The following is a 15,111-nucleotide window of genomic DNA, read 5'->3' as shown; positions in this document are numbered from 1 at the left end:
TATTAAGTAAAAACATCTGTGAAATATTAATTGCCACCCTTGTTAAAATTGTGAATTACCTATGATCAACCACATTTATTGGAAAGCTGACTTCAATTTCACTAACCACCCAATGCCTGATTTCTTCTACACCTGTAGAATCAAGAAATCTTTTAAATAGAACCTGTCTGACGACATGAAGTAGTCTAAAAGATCTCAAAAAGCCTCCCATAATGTCTCAAATAAAAGAGAAATTCAAGAATAGAAAATACATATTCACATATATCTGTCTGGAAAGGGTTACAAAGCCATGTCTAAGGATTTCAGAATGCTGCAAAAAACAATGGGAGCCATTATTCACTATAAGTGTCAAGCTCCAGGAGCACATGCAGACTGATCCAGGAGGTCACAAACGAACCCTAGAACAAGATATAAAGCACTGCAGCCCACATCTGCCTCAGTTAAGATCAATGTTCAGATTTCAACAATACCAGAGAGGCTGGGCAAAAATCGCATCTGAGGGAGTGCTTCCAAGGCAAAACTCACTGCTAACCAGAGGGAGATGGAAAAGGAAATGTGGGGGAACTGGTGATATTTGGCCGAAGTTCAAAATTGTTTTCCAGTTAAGCAGGACAAGCCTGAACCACCCTAGGTATTATTGAAAACCATATTACTAATGACAAGGATGACTGGAGGTGAAATGGGAGAAGGGTGTAAAGTTTATATGTGTTAAAGCTGTGAAAAGAGCAGCTTTTAGAGTGAGGCATTGAATTAGATATGGTATCTTTCCAAAAATGTAATTATTTCACAATTCCACACAAGCTTGTCTCACATTTGTTATATACATGTTTTACACAAAGACTGTTTTCATGCCTTTATTTCTGTTGATTATGATGATTTTTCCATTTACAGCTAAAACAAACAGCATTTAAGATGAGAATATTACACCAGAACAATAAAGAACATTTTTAATACAGAAATGCGGGCTTAATAAAAGTCTGTTTAATATCTGCTTAAATGGTTATTTACAAAACATACTTTTAATCTGGTGATCGAGTCTCTTTTTCTAATTTACTGAATATGACTGTATATTTCTGGAACTGAATTGGATAGTTTTTCTAATAAAATGCCTTGAGCCATTTGTAATGAGTTGGCACAAAATAAGTGAAACAATTTGAAACGAACTGGTACAAAAAACAAATACTGTCAATGAATGTGAGTAAACATATTCATAGCTGGTTAATGTAAAAAAACAAGCCAAAAACAAGCATTTGTGCCACAGTTGAGATATAATGCTGTGGAAATGTTTAGTTCTTTTCTCCTGACAGATAACTTAACGATAAGATACGTTTGGTCCTTTGAAAGATGTCTGCAAACTATGGCTTTAGCTAAAGGATGAAAGTGTGTAAATGCCAGGAAAATCCAACGAGGACAGTTGAGTTTTTTCAGGTTCATCAGATTTACTTTAACTGATGGCAGGTGTGAGTTTAAGAAGACTGAAGTGCCTCAACAAAGTATTAGTTTAAGAAGGCTATTGAAGCTTTTTTTGTTTTTTATTAGATTTTTTGATCTGATAAATCTTGTTGTATTTCACCTGGATTTAAGTTGCTATACATGTGGAAAAGTTTTTAATATGATTTATCATAGTCTGATTTCCTTTGCATAACAAAAACCTACCGTTTTAACATGGGTGTGTACACTTTGGAGAGCTACTGTAAGGAGAAGCATGGTATGGTATGGAATAACCCATAATACACTTTTTCAAGCCAGTCTGTATGCTGTTTCTCTACACAAGGTTTAGCTGTGGAGTGGACTAATGAATAAGGAGCTCACCACGGATCAGACTATACACAGCACTAATGTCTGGAATGTCTTCCTGCTAGAAGTCACAAAATGTTTCACTCACCAGTCAAGGGGAGGGAGGACGTGGGTTGAGGTGTTTGAATGGATTCAATTGACTGACACGAGCTGTACTGAAGGTGACGCCACGCACGGGACATTTTCACCCAAGGGCAGTGAGATACCGATAATGTTATCTGCATTGTCACCCTGTCTTTTCATTATAGGAGGTCCATTGACTTCCTTATCTGTTTCAGAGAGTTTGACGCAAACATCAGTGTGGGCTATCTGTGGAAGTTTATCACGAGAATAAACACCACAAACAGCTTTTAAACAACAAGCTTAAAAGTAAAAAAGAAAATCCCTCAGGTGACTGAATTTCATCTTTGTCTCCAGTCTGAATGTTTGCAACTCGTTTTTTCTTCCTTTGAGTCAGTTTTAGGGAGTGTTTGCAGCAGCCGATCAGAATCTAATCAAACCTTTCCCTTTTAGACTGGAAAAATGAAAGAGCATTTTATGACCAGAAGGCTAGCAGGACCAATGCCTAAATCAGGAACAACTGCTGGCAGCAAGGGAGCTTAAGTGACGCAAAACCTCTGCAGCAACAACAAATCAACCCAGCAATAAAAGACGACAGCTGAACAGTCCTGTGCTAGACTCGGATGCTACCATCCAGAAGAAGAAAAGAGGCTAAATATCCAATGAATTGCCAAAGGAGCGGATGAAAATGACCACTAAATTGAAATCTGAACGTAACATCTTGTCACAGTATGTGTTGCTTGAACGAGAAGCATTGAACTGATTGTGTGTATCTGTAGATGTGTGCATGTATACTTATGTATGTTGCACCACAAGATAGTGATCCATTTTTAGCAACCAATGTCCCCGTTCTGTCCTTGCATCCACACCAAATCATCTATTACTGTTAATACACACACACACACACACAGGGAGTCTACGAAGTAACCGCGACGCTAACCGACCTCTGCCTGTCCTTCAGTGACGATGCGAAACTATTACAGATGCTCTGCTTTATTCTCCCTGCCATGTGATTAATGTGGAGGGTGGAGGGACGTGAGGAGGAGGCACAATGAGAAGAACTGTCGAGAAAGGTAGAGGAGAAGAAAAAGAATGAAGAGAGGCAATGAAGAAAAATAAGAAAGAAAGAAGGAAGCCCTGCAGCCTGCAGACACTCCTAAGGGGACAGAGATGCTCCTATAAGGCCAGGAAAAAAACAAAGGGTGGATCACGTGACCTATTGTAAAATATCTCCATTAACACAGCACAGACCATAAACAGTTTATGGAAGGATGGGTGGATGGAGCAAATCACTGTGGAGTTAGATGCTTTGGAAAAAGCTCACTCCTCTCTGCCTTGCCATCCTAATGTTTACAACAAAGGATGAAAAGTATTTTCAATACAATCTTGTGTCCTTGCAAGAACTATTTTTTGATTACATAAAAAACTATTTCTTCACATTTTTTGCAGCAAAATTCTCTACCAATTCATTCATTGTCTATCCCCACTTATTGTTGCCTGTCTCCATAGTCAGTGGGCAAGAGGCGGGGTACACTCTAACAGATAATACAAATACTTTGCTATAACCTACCATCTCCTGAAAAGCATTTACAAGTTGACAATCCCTAAATTTACATTTACCTTCCTCTTTATGAGGTACACCAGTTCAATTGCTTGTTGGGACAAATCAGTACATCACTGGGGAACAACTTGGTGCATTTATGCACCTAGATGTGGTAAAGCTGACTTTCTAAAGTTCAAACTGAGCATCATAATGGGGACGAAAAGGGAATTTAAATGGCTTTGAACGTGACATGATGATCGGGTGTAAATGTTTCAGAAATTGATGATCTGCTGGGATTTCCTCACACAACCATATATTGGGTTGATATTGAAAATATCCGTTGTGTGTCAGTTGTTTGTCAGTTGTTTGTCTTGATGATGTAAGAGGTCAAAAGAGACTGGGCAGTCTGAAGGCAAAGGGGGAGTCCAACCTGGTAGGGTAGGACAGACTGATCTCAGACCTCCCTGCCTTTTTAAATTGCACCAAGGTAGGGAGCAAAATAACGCTGAAGAACCCAGATGAATATACCAGAGAGGTATTAGTGAAGCACAGGAGACTTATCAAGTCAGACGGTATGAGAAGGAGTAGCAGGTAAGGGTAGATTGCAGGTGAGGCAGCAGAGGTAGGCAGCGATACAAGCCGTGTTTCCCCACTTGGTCTGCATGATCTAACATTTGGCCCAGATTGAAACTTTAAATATACCAAATTCTTGCCGGAGCTGAAATATTTTGGAAAAACTTTACCCAAATCTAAAATACACAGAGAAAAAGGCATCAGGAAGTCAAAACTTATAGTAATGGTTGTGGTGCTGAATCTAAAGAGAAATAGGATTGCTTCAATAAATACCTTGAAGGCCACAATGGTTCATCACTGTTGTTTTTAGCAATGAAATGAAACACAAAACAAAAGCAGATGTTATGATTTAATGTCTGTCTGTTGTCAGTTCTGCCGCTCCCTCCTCCTCTGCTGCAATCACGCGTGCTCCATTCTTTAAGTCACTGGTTTTTCCTCGTCCTCTCTGTGACCATGTTTCTTTGCCCTGGATTCTCGTGGCCTGCCTTGCCCTCATCTAACTTCTACCAAGCTTTTGATCTCTGGACATCGACCTTGTTTCTGCGTCCTGACCTTCAAATTATACCAAGCTCTTGGATGAGTATTCTGATCTCTGCCTCTTTGTGAAACACCCTTGCCTGTCTCCTGTTTTACCTACTGGATCATTACTGACAGATTCTCTGAAGTCTGTGTAGCGATTCACGCCTGCCCAAGACTCTTGCTCCACGTTACCTTTTGTGATGTCATCACCATTGTCTGCTGTTTCCTGGTTTCTCTCTGGAGAGGTGAGAGTAACTCCACAGCATGTAGGCTGAAGAGGAACTGTCTGGAGACAGAGACGATCACCCAGAACAGATGAATTCCTGGAGGACAGGTTTTTGGCTGTTAAAAGCCTCTAACCTGTCCTTTCCCCTTACAGAGTTCCTAGTGTGATCCTGCAGATGTTTCCTGATTACCACCAGTTTCAGATTTAAAATAAATATTGTAAACTGCGCTCTGTCTCTGGTTAAATTATTACGTCCATTATCTTGTACATTACGTTAGATTTTTTTTATCAGAAAGAAGGGTGGATTTTAACTGGTAGAAATCTGTAAAATTATTATTTCAATGTTTGAGCTTTGAATACTTATATGTAGCTTTTATTCTTACCATATTGTCTTTGAAAAAAGATGCTTGTGTAGGATTTATGTTGAAATATACTTAAGCTTTGCATTTTCTTATGTAATTTTTCACCCTTGGTTTTGTAAAAAAATTATTTTTTTGGACATTGAATAGAGCAAAAAGACTTAAAACCAAGACAGAACATTTTAGTTGAAGAACAGCTGAATGAAACACAGATTAATAAAAATTTGAGAGAAATAAATCTTTGCAAAAAGCATCTAAAACAGGACAAAGGATAAAGTAGAAAGAAGTAGACTGGAAGAAAAGCGAGGAAGACAGCAACAGAACCTCTTTGCTCACTCATCCGTCATGCTTTCAGGTCATGATTGAAGCATTTGTATCCATGCCGTCGCAGATGTGATTAATCGAACAGATTAGCTGGAAGCAGTAAGAGAACTGTGTCAGGCCTGTGCCATCTCCATTGCAAACATTACCCTTGGATCCTTGTTTCAGAGACCTGCATTTGCATAAAACAGGACTCGGACTTGTCATCGACAACTAATGCCAGAATCAGTCTCTTCTGAAGGAGCTGTGGGTAGGATTCCTTTTCCTGCCTCCTGCTTCATAATGTCCCTCTCCAAGCAATTCCAGAGGAGTGATGAGGAAAATAATTTGTTTTAAATTTGCCTTTGCTGATCTTTAGTCTGGTATTGGTTCTGAAACATCTTTAAAAACTCCAAAATGGCCTTAATTGACCCAAGAGGGAGACAGGAACCAAGAGCATAGAGGAAAGTTTAAGAAGATTTTGTTTTAACACTGAGGGAATTCTGTGCAACTGATCTAAGTGTTTAAATGTGTTTTAAAAAACTTCTAACGAAAACTGAAATTCTGACATAATTGTCTGTTTATATCGACTTTTTTCAAAATTTTTGAAATTCTGTTGTTTGTATTTAATTGACTTTATGTGCAATACAACTGACTCTGCCAGCAGTGCCATACTATTCTCATTCTGTGTGGGCAGCAAATAATATTTCCACTGTAGATGGGAATAAAAAAAAATCCCTGCTGTTGCCGGCCCTGTTTAGCATGTATTACAGAAATAACAAATGTTTTGGATCATTGTACTGCTGAAAGGTCTAATAACAACCAGCTTTCCAGAGGCCACCAGATTTGTTTTATTTTAAAGTTTAGATGTGTTGTATAGGACTTGTTTGGGGTGTAAATAAGTGTGACAGCTGAGATTTTTGTCTCTGCAAAAATAGTCAACAGAAACAAAGACCAGGACAGCAAAAATGATTTTTTTTATTTTAGAAAACACATGAAAGAAGAAGATGCAAAACATAAGGATACTAGATGGCAACAAACTGAAAATAGATGAACCAGATGAAGCTAGTCCACAGCCATCACTGCAGATTAACCTGTGTTATTAAGGTTCATTCATTCTGGTGTCAAAGCAAAATTAATTAGATTGAATGAAGGTCATTGAAACCATGAGATGCAGCAGGGGGTTGATACATGTGTGGAATGCTTCTGGAGTTTCTGTAAATGCATATGCTAAGGCTGAGGAGATGTTTGAGTTCCAGCAGCAATTCAAAATCAGCATTTGGAAAATTTTCAACCTGGCGGATTAGCTTTTTACAGATTTTTGTAATGTAGTGCTCCATGCATCCTTCCCTGCTTTTCCAGCACCCAGTTGGTTTTTACCGGAGTCACTGCTCGCATGAAGCGGAGCTGTGTTAATGTCTCTGGCTCATCAAGCCGCTGACCTGGAATGATTATCCACATGATCTGCTACGGTGTTCTTTTCTCTCCTCTCTCTGTTCCTCCATCAGATCTGAATAACATCCAGGGACACCACAATCCTTTCAGCTGCGTGCATGAAATGTGAATTCTAAATTTACCATCAATTAGTGCTCACTGAAGCTTAAAGTAGGGTTACATTTTTGCCTTTAATTCTTAAAACAAGGAATTTTACCAAGATGAGTTGTCACAGAAACATCTAAAACCCATTTTTGGAAAACAAACTAAAGTTTTAAAATATTTATGTGAATGCAGAACAACCTTCCACTGTAGCAGATTTTTTTAACTGCAAAAACAACACAGGTATAAAAGTAAAAAAACAACATATTCGACAGTATGCAACTGTACACCGTTTTTGGTTATAAAACATGTCACTTGAATCTATTTCAGTGGCCAATTAAGCTCTTGAAATATAGGGCATCATTTGACTTGATGTCATGAAGTCACTTCACAAGAACAGGTGAAGAATCTTGCAGAAATTACTCCATCAATCTAATCACCAGCGTGTTGGCTATTAAAGAGGTGCAGAAGTGCATGAAATAATTGTCAACTTTAAAAACCTCCAATTAACACTGTGCAACCATCATTGCTTTGCATCAAAAATCATTTCACATGTAGGAAACTGCTGCTAAGAATATTGTAGCTCGTTTCTGAATCAATAATAACTTCAAGTTGAGACGTCCAGAACTGTGCTACCACCAGTGCAGAGCATCTGCTTGCAAACATTTGGACAAAAAGGGCATCAAAAAAGCCAACCCTTTCCAAGAATAACATCCAATACTGAAATTCTACAGGATGCACAAGGATGGACAGCAGAAGTAACAATCCTTCTGATGTCTTTGGAACATCTTTAGCAGAAATTGTACAAGCGACTATGAGTCCTGTGAGGTACCAACAGCGAGGCATCTTGTGTGGGGTTTCTCCTCATCCAGGGCAGTGGGGCTTCCTGCCAGTTCTGCCCAAGAACACTGCCATGACTGTAGGGTGGGATCACAATGTTTTCAAGATGCCTCTGACAATCATCCCAGGGACTTAAAAAGACCAACAGACCCGCATCAAAGACCAGCCACCACACTCCAACAATGCTGAAACATTTTGTTGAGGATCTGTGTATTCCCCAGCATGATTGAGCACCACGTCCAAGGCTAAACCAATAATGAAGTTCCCCAAAGTTTGAACATTGACATTTTGGACCTGCGGTGAAGAAAAAAAATCAGATCTTAATCCCACGGTGGGGCTATGGTGAGTTGCTAAAAGCAGGTGGAGAAACAGAGGTCAATAAATTGTGATAAATTCCAAGCACTAAGAAGACAAGAATGGGTCACATTCATCCAGGATGTTGATCAGAAGTTGATACCCTACATTTTAAAGAGAATCACAGACAAATAAAGAATAGGGACAGAGATTCACCAATTACATTTGCATAAATAATATAATATAGGTTTCTGTTTTCTTACTTATACCAGCCACTTTTAGGATAGAAATGAGGGTGAGATGTTACGATAGTTATTGAATAACTGCAAAATGTCACTGTTATTTGGTTAAAATTTAGCTGTAGAAAGGAAAGTTGAATGAAGAACTGCACAGAAAATATGCTCGACATCAGCATCGCCCTCTGCAACAGTTAAACACCTGTTTAATTTGGAGACTGCAAGAGTGATTCACACTAGTTGACTGCCGACCTGCCAGTCTGTAGGCTGATTTCACTCCCACCGCTCAGCAAGCCTCTTAATCTCTACGCGCTCTTATCTGCCTTTGTTCTCTGAGCTGCTGAATAGCCGGAGAGATCAAGGCAGTTTGAGCAAACCAGCATGTACAGCATCCCCCCAACTAATCCCACCTAACGAGGCGATTATAGATGATCAATCAGGAAGTGACGTTCCCTGAGATGTTGTCATCTTCAAACAGTGCGATAGCGTTTGTGGTCATTTTCCACTGACCATTTCTCCGTACCTACGGCTCTTTTGCCAGAGGACAGAGTAGGTCAAAAACAGCTTGTTACAGGAGAGGAGGTGTCTCAAGGTTGTTCCAGTTTCTGCCTGGACTCCTCGCATTGGAAATGAGAAAGTCAGTGAGGACAGTCATATGACTTTAGTAGCTACAATATGCTCAGGTCTCTTTTGTGTAGCAAAGGCCTGCCTTGCATGGATGTGAATCTCGACAGACTTGAAGCATAATATTCTTTTCTCCTGGTCACCCCGAGTCAAATCAAAATAAATTCCTTGCTACGTCGCTGGCGTCCAGAGGTAGAAAAACATGAAGAGAATATGTCCTTGTTGGTTGTTATGCATAAAAAACTTTTTCGTCTGCATTCCAATAAGAAAACGTCTTCCTTTTACATTTGCTAATTGAAAAATGCAATAGGTTCTGAATTTATTTATGAAATTTTCACAGTTTAAATTTTGATTACTGATTGTGTCAAACTTTGAATGTTTATGTAGAGGGTTATTTTATGAAAACTGAATTTCAAGGCGTCAATCCATTAAGAACTATCAAGTGATAAATCATTTTTGGCCATCTGTGAAGCTTAGAAGAATTTTCTGAGAATTTAAGGAAACATTTTCAATAAAAAATGGGCTCGGCATGTTTCTCTAGTTCAAAACAGCTGAATCAAATGATTGGTTCACTGCCAGGCCTCTGCAGAACTTGATGACCTGCTGAGGTGATATTTCAGACATTTGAATCAGTTGTGTTAGAAAAAGATCACATGTAGTATATTCGCAACTGCTGTAGATGACAAACATTTATTTCTGATTCATGATTTTTATTTTTCCTTTTTTTTTTTTTTTAACAATTATTGCGTGTATATTAATTAGTGTTAGATCTTTGTAGGTTTAAATGTGTATATTTTGTTCATTTTTATTAATTATAGTGAATAGATAAATTAATAATAATAATAAATTATAAATAAATTTAATTCTGTATTTTATCAGATTAATTCTCTTTACATTTCGCTGAAGTGTGGATTATCTTTGCATTGATCACAAATAAATTATGAAAAATCTGCTGAAATTTCTTCTTTTATTTGTAAAAAAATTCTTTCTTTGAGGGAAAGTAATTTGTTCTTTAGATTGATTTTTATTGTGGTACTGGCTTGCTTTTGAAGGGTTATACGACTGTTTAATTCATGAATATTGATATTAAATGTAATTTAACTTTGCTACATTTCTTAATGCTGTAATCCAGGATGTTAATTAATGTTAATAACCAGGAGTTGCTGTTCTCCAGAGTAGATCATTCTCAAAAAGTTATGTATTTTAATTAAAACCTTTCCTAATATACAAATACACATTTTCATTCTGGGCCTTGCCCCAAATAACAGCACTGATTCTGCAAGTAAAAATAGTTGTGATTGAAGTGGAGGTGAGAGGTACTCATGTTCGACTTCTCTTTGATTCCTAAGGAAGATCACTCTCGTTCAGTAGGGAGAGCTTGTCTATATTAAACACGCGAGCTGCTGCCAGGCGGGCCAATCTGTCAAGGAAGAGCTGCACTATTGATCTGATCCCTGCACAGTTGCTATCCACTCCCAGCAGGTGGGGGTGTCACTCTGCCTCGGCGTGCAGAGGGGGGTACGCTGGCTTTTTGTTCTCTTGGGGCTGCAGTATCTGTTCGTTTGATGCCCTCTTGCACTGTCTTTCTAATTAGACAGCCTTCTGAAGCAGACAGCCTTGGTCCAACTGCTCCTGCTCCGGCTCCTTCTTTCTCTCCGGACTATCATTGCCACTAACAAATCAATAAAGCAGCAGAGTAGAAACCACAGAAATCAGCACGAGGACCACTACATCTGCTGCAGCTACCTGCATCTCAATGACAGGCTCAGGTTCAACACTGAAATACGAGCTGAGGTGCAGCAGTGGATTTATGTCAAGGCAGGGACAGCGGCACTGACGCATGAATTCTGAATTACATATCTGCCAATTCAATCCAAGCAATCAGAAGCAGACACATTTTATCTGGACTAACAGTCTCCCAAAAAAAGCCCTACAGTTCCTTTGAGAAATCAGACCTAGTTGTCTGTCGTTTTTTTCCCTTCAAGCACTCGCTGCTGGAGAGTGCACTTTGCAAACCATTGCATTAAAACCACAAAACCTTTAAGGACATTGTTCAGTGAGGTCATATAGATCTCCGACTGTATGCAGACTAACTGTTGATGGTTCAACAGCAACTCCATAGGTAGATATTCAGGTGTAAATTCACAATCCAAATCCATCACACTGAGATACCGATTCTGTCTGTAAACCCCCCTAACCGGGCCGAGAGTCACCATGAGAATTCCCATTAATAATACATCCATCAAAAAAAATAACGACCTGTTACTGTCAAAGTCTGTCACAATTGCAATCCCCTTTCTGCAAATCCCCCAAGATGTTGCTCTTAAAGCATACACCTGATCACAGCAGCAGGACCATGTAGAAGTAACAATCTGCACTGGATCAGTGTTGCTCCACAGATGGAGGTTAAACATGATTGTTGGTGAGTCTGGCCCCACACGGTCTGTTTGAAGTTCAAGCCTTGTTCAGAATGGACAAATAACCCAATACCCACCAACCTCTGGCTGCTGTCTGCAGAGGAAAATGGTACATTAGCATTCATCTCCAATTCAAATGAGTCTGCAGCAGTAATGGGTGTTTATTGGCTCCAGCTGCAATCAGCAGAAACCGAACATCACTGTCTCCAGGAAATAAAGGAAATACGTACAGAACAACTGTTTATTTGTTCTATGTGGGATCAATTATATATTTTTGCAAACCATACAACATAAATTTAAAAGATTTGCCTTGCAACAAATTTCTGTCTGGCTTTTCAAGCCGGAAAAACACAAATGTGCAGGATGCAGTAAAGGAATTATCTCTTCATAAACCTAATCAAGCAGTTTTAGATGCCTAAACCTGAGCCAAATGGCAAGTAAAATAAAAAGGTTAATACTGGGTTAGAGCAGAACTCAGTCTATCAGAAGAACACACTTTGACCTCGAAAGCTCATGTCGTTTTTATTAAATAAAGATCAAGTTTGTGGAAAATAAAGTACATCTCAAAACCGTAGATTTATACAAAACCCTAGAATTTAAGGCGAGTGCATTTACTTTGCATTACCTGCATGGTATCTTTTCATTAAATAATTTAGGGATGCCGATAAGAGCCACTCTCGAGACAATAAAGGGGATTAAAGAACTACCTCTACTCTGGCTTTTGCCTTGAAAATAGCCTGACATCTTAAAATTAATTAGCATATTTGAAATCATTTTACAAAATAGTTTTGCCATGTTTCTATGTTAATTTAATTAATTAATTAATTTATTTTCTTTCCACCGTACTTATTAGCTTACTCTTCTAACTGCTGTGCAGCACTTTAGTGAAATTTAGTTTTTTAATTGGCTACATAATTAAAGCTGACATTAACATCCCTTTTCTGTATCTTTTTTAATTATTAAATTAAATCAATCAAACTTAAACTTTTTGTTTTTATAAATATCATTATGGCCAATGTTTCCTGAAATATTCCGAAATACTTTGAATCCAAATTCAATGCCCTGCGATGGACTGGCGACCTGTCCAGGGTGTACCCTGCCTCTCGCCCATAGACTGCTGGAGATAGGCACCAGCTCCCCCCGTGACCCACTATGGAATAAGCGGTAGAAAATGACTGACTGACTTTGAATCCACATTGCCCACTGCTTTAACATGCACAATGAAACGATCATTAAATCACATTAGAGTTTATCTCTGTAGCACGTATTAAAATAGCCTCAGCTGGCCCAAATAACTGATTAGCTCTCCTCAGTCGAAGTTCACTAGCATACCACTATTTCACCTGTGCAGATTTGACCTGAAAATGGTGGAAGTCCGCTGTCACTGTCTTCTTTTTAAGGCCTCAAACAATGTCAAAAGGAGGTGGAAGAGGTGTTTCCTCTAAGGACTACTACAATTACACAAAGCTGAAGGGTCATCATTGAGATTCCTCTCGATGACAACTAAGAGTGATTGCCTCCTCCAACTGTGAGGAGAAGGATCAGGCAGCTTGAGCCCTTGTTAGAGTTGTTTATTTGCCAGGAATACATGCCTCCACTTCGTCCCCTGCTCTTTCTTTTAAAGATTTGACAGCATCTGCATGTTTTGTCTTTGATTTCCCCAGTCTGCTGGTTTCTACATGCTGCAGTGACGCTTTCCTTTGAGCTGAAACCTGACTGATAGTCCTCCTTAATGGATCACATTAGACTCACATTAGAAGGACTGGCCTGGGAGGTTAATTAAGAACGTGACGCCGAAGGACCGTCTGTCTTTCTCTCCCTCATGGTGTCAGGGAGGGTGTTTTCACCATCACCAGATTTATTTCACAGCACGATAGTCAGGATTAATGCTCAACATCTTATTGAGGCTGCTCATCTTTTTTATATCGAATCATCTTCTTCACTCCTTTTCTTTATTAAACTACACTTGAAATAGAGGGAAAAGACCAGAGCAGCTGAATTTAATAAATGTTTTGAATGATGAGTTTTCTATCGCCACAAAATTATGCGAAGTCCAGCTTCAAATGCAAATACCGTCTTTCCTCACAGTGTTTTCAGTTCCTTGAGGCCCTGGTTTCAAATAGTTTACATGAAGAAGTAGAAAAGCTGCTTACTGTGAAGGTTTCACTCTGTAAACTGGTGGAATTTAGGGAACTTTGATGGCATACTCTACAGAAGTCAGTGCAGGGTTATATTTATATTTGTAACAAAAGGGATGCTTGACACATTTTTTTCAGGATGCAAATTAGCATTATCATGGTCAGAAAGCTGAAAATTGATAAAAAGAAGACTGTCATGATTCACCTGTGCTTGAGATATATTATATTAAAAACTTCTCATTTAAGTTAGTGGTTTCATCAGAATATGAGTTTATCATCAAAACAAAGCAATCATTTGTGGCAGGTCCGGCAGAGAGACGTGACACAACCCCACTTTGTGTTATGTAGGAACAAAGAACCTTAACTCACCTATTTACTAATGTGAGTTTAGCAGTCGAAGAATTTTTCAACAACCAAAATGTTGTCAGCTGTGAAATCACTAACATGTTGGCCTCATCTGAACAGACAAGTATCCTTGTTATGTAACAGAGCGATAGCCTAATTTCACCTCCTGCTTTCATCACACAACCACAAAACAGAAAAAAAAAAACGACTAACATGCCAGATGTTTTTCAGCTTCAAGCCTGCAGTCTCACTGCTCCTACTGCTCAAATGAGAGGGTCGAGAGACCCTGACATAGACAAGAAAATAGAGAGAAAGTTTTTGTGTATGACTCTCCCAGAAATTGCAGCCGTAGTCAGACTGTTTAATCCACCCCTTCACCTGCCGTCAGGGCTCAGGGGATTGGGAATGACAACAATGGGATTAAGGATTAATAGATTTTCATATTATCACATTCTCACCCCTGCTAACTCTCTCCCACTGCATCTCTGAGCTCTTCAGAGTTTTTTAAAAGAGGATGTCAAACTCTGCTCTTAATTATTTTGATGATGTCCATTCAGGTTGCAGTCATTGGGAACAACAGTCTGTTCTCCAGATCTGTGATCTTAAGCATCTTGGAAACCATCATCTGTGTCAGGCATGGGTATCTACTGCAGTGAGACTCCATCCAACAGGCTGAATATCTTATTGGCAGGCTAAATGCATGATGACTGCAAATTAACAACCAAGAAATACTACAGTCCTAACAGTCCTTTACAATATTAAAAATGTGTAGAGTGATGTTGTGATGCTGATATATTGTGCAACCCTTCCTTAGAAGGCCATAAATTGTGAAATTCTTAACGATCTGTATCAGTCCTCTTTTAACATGAACAGACATTGGCATACACTGGAGGTAGATAGATAAATACAGTTTCTTTTATTCAGAAATGAAAACATCATTTTCAAATTTGTGTCCAGGTTTAACGTTTTATGCATGTTTTTTTCTGATTTTTTTAACTATTACTGCAGGCCAGTATGGAACATCTAAAGGTTCAAATATGGTCCAGCAGCTGTAAAATGCCCAAGTGTAGTTAAGCAGGAATAAAACTGTGAAATTCAACAAAAGACAAACATAACTTTTTTGTGGCACTAGTGGCATTTAATTTTCTTTTTTTGTTAAGTAGACTGACAGGAAGTAGGGTGGAGAGAGAGGAAAAACATGCAGAATAAGTCTCCAAGGTCAGGAGTTGAACCCAGAAAGGCTGCGTTGAGGACTAAGGCCTCTGTCTGGGTCGCACGCTCTACAACTACGCCACGTACAATGC

General features: G+C 39.0%; 1 protein-coding gene across 5 annotated transcripts in view; it reads right to left on the bottom strand.

The window, feature by feature from the left end:
* The window catches only part of glra1 (glycine receptor, alpha 1), a 172,013-nt gene that overhangs the window by 6,835 nt on the left and 150,067 nt on the right, over positions 1–15,111 (bottom strand). The gene's annotated exons all lie outside the window — the stretch shown is intronic.

Source organism: Girardinichthys multiradiatus, chromosome 23 (assembly GCF_021462225.1).
Source record: "Girardinichthys multiradiatus isolate DD_20200921_A chromosome 23, DD_fGirMul_XY1, whole genome shotgun sequence".
In the NCBI taxonomy this organism is placed as follows: Eukaryota; Metazoa; Chordata; class Actinopteri; order Cyprinodontiformes; family Goodeidae; genus Girardinichthys; species Girardinichthys multiradiatus.
The sequence above is the reverse complement of the archived record's forward strand: the minus strand, read 5'-3'. Positions and strand labels throughout refer to the sequence as shown.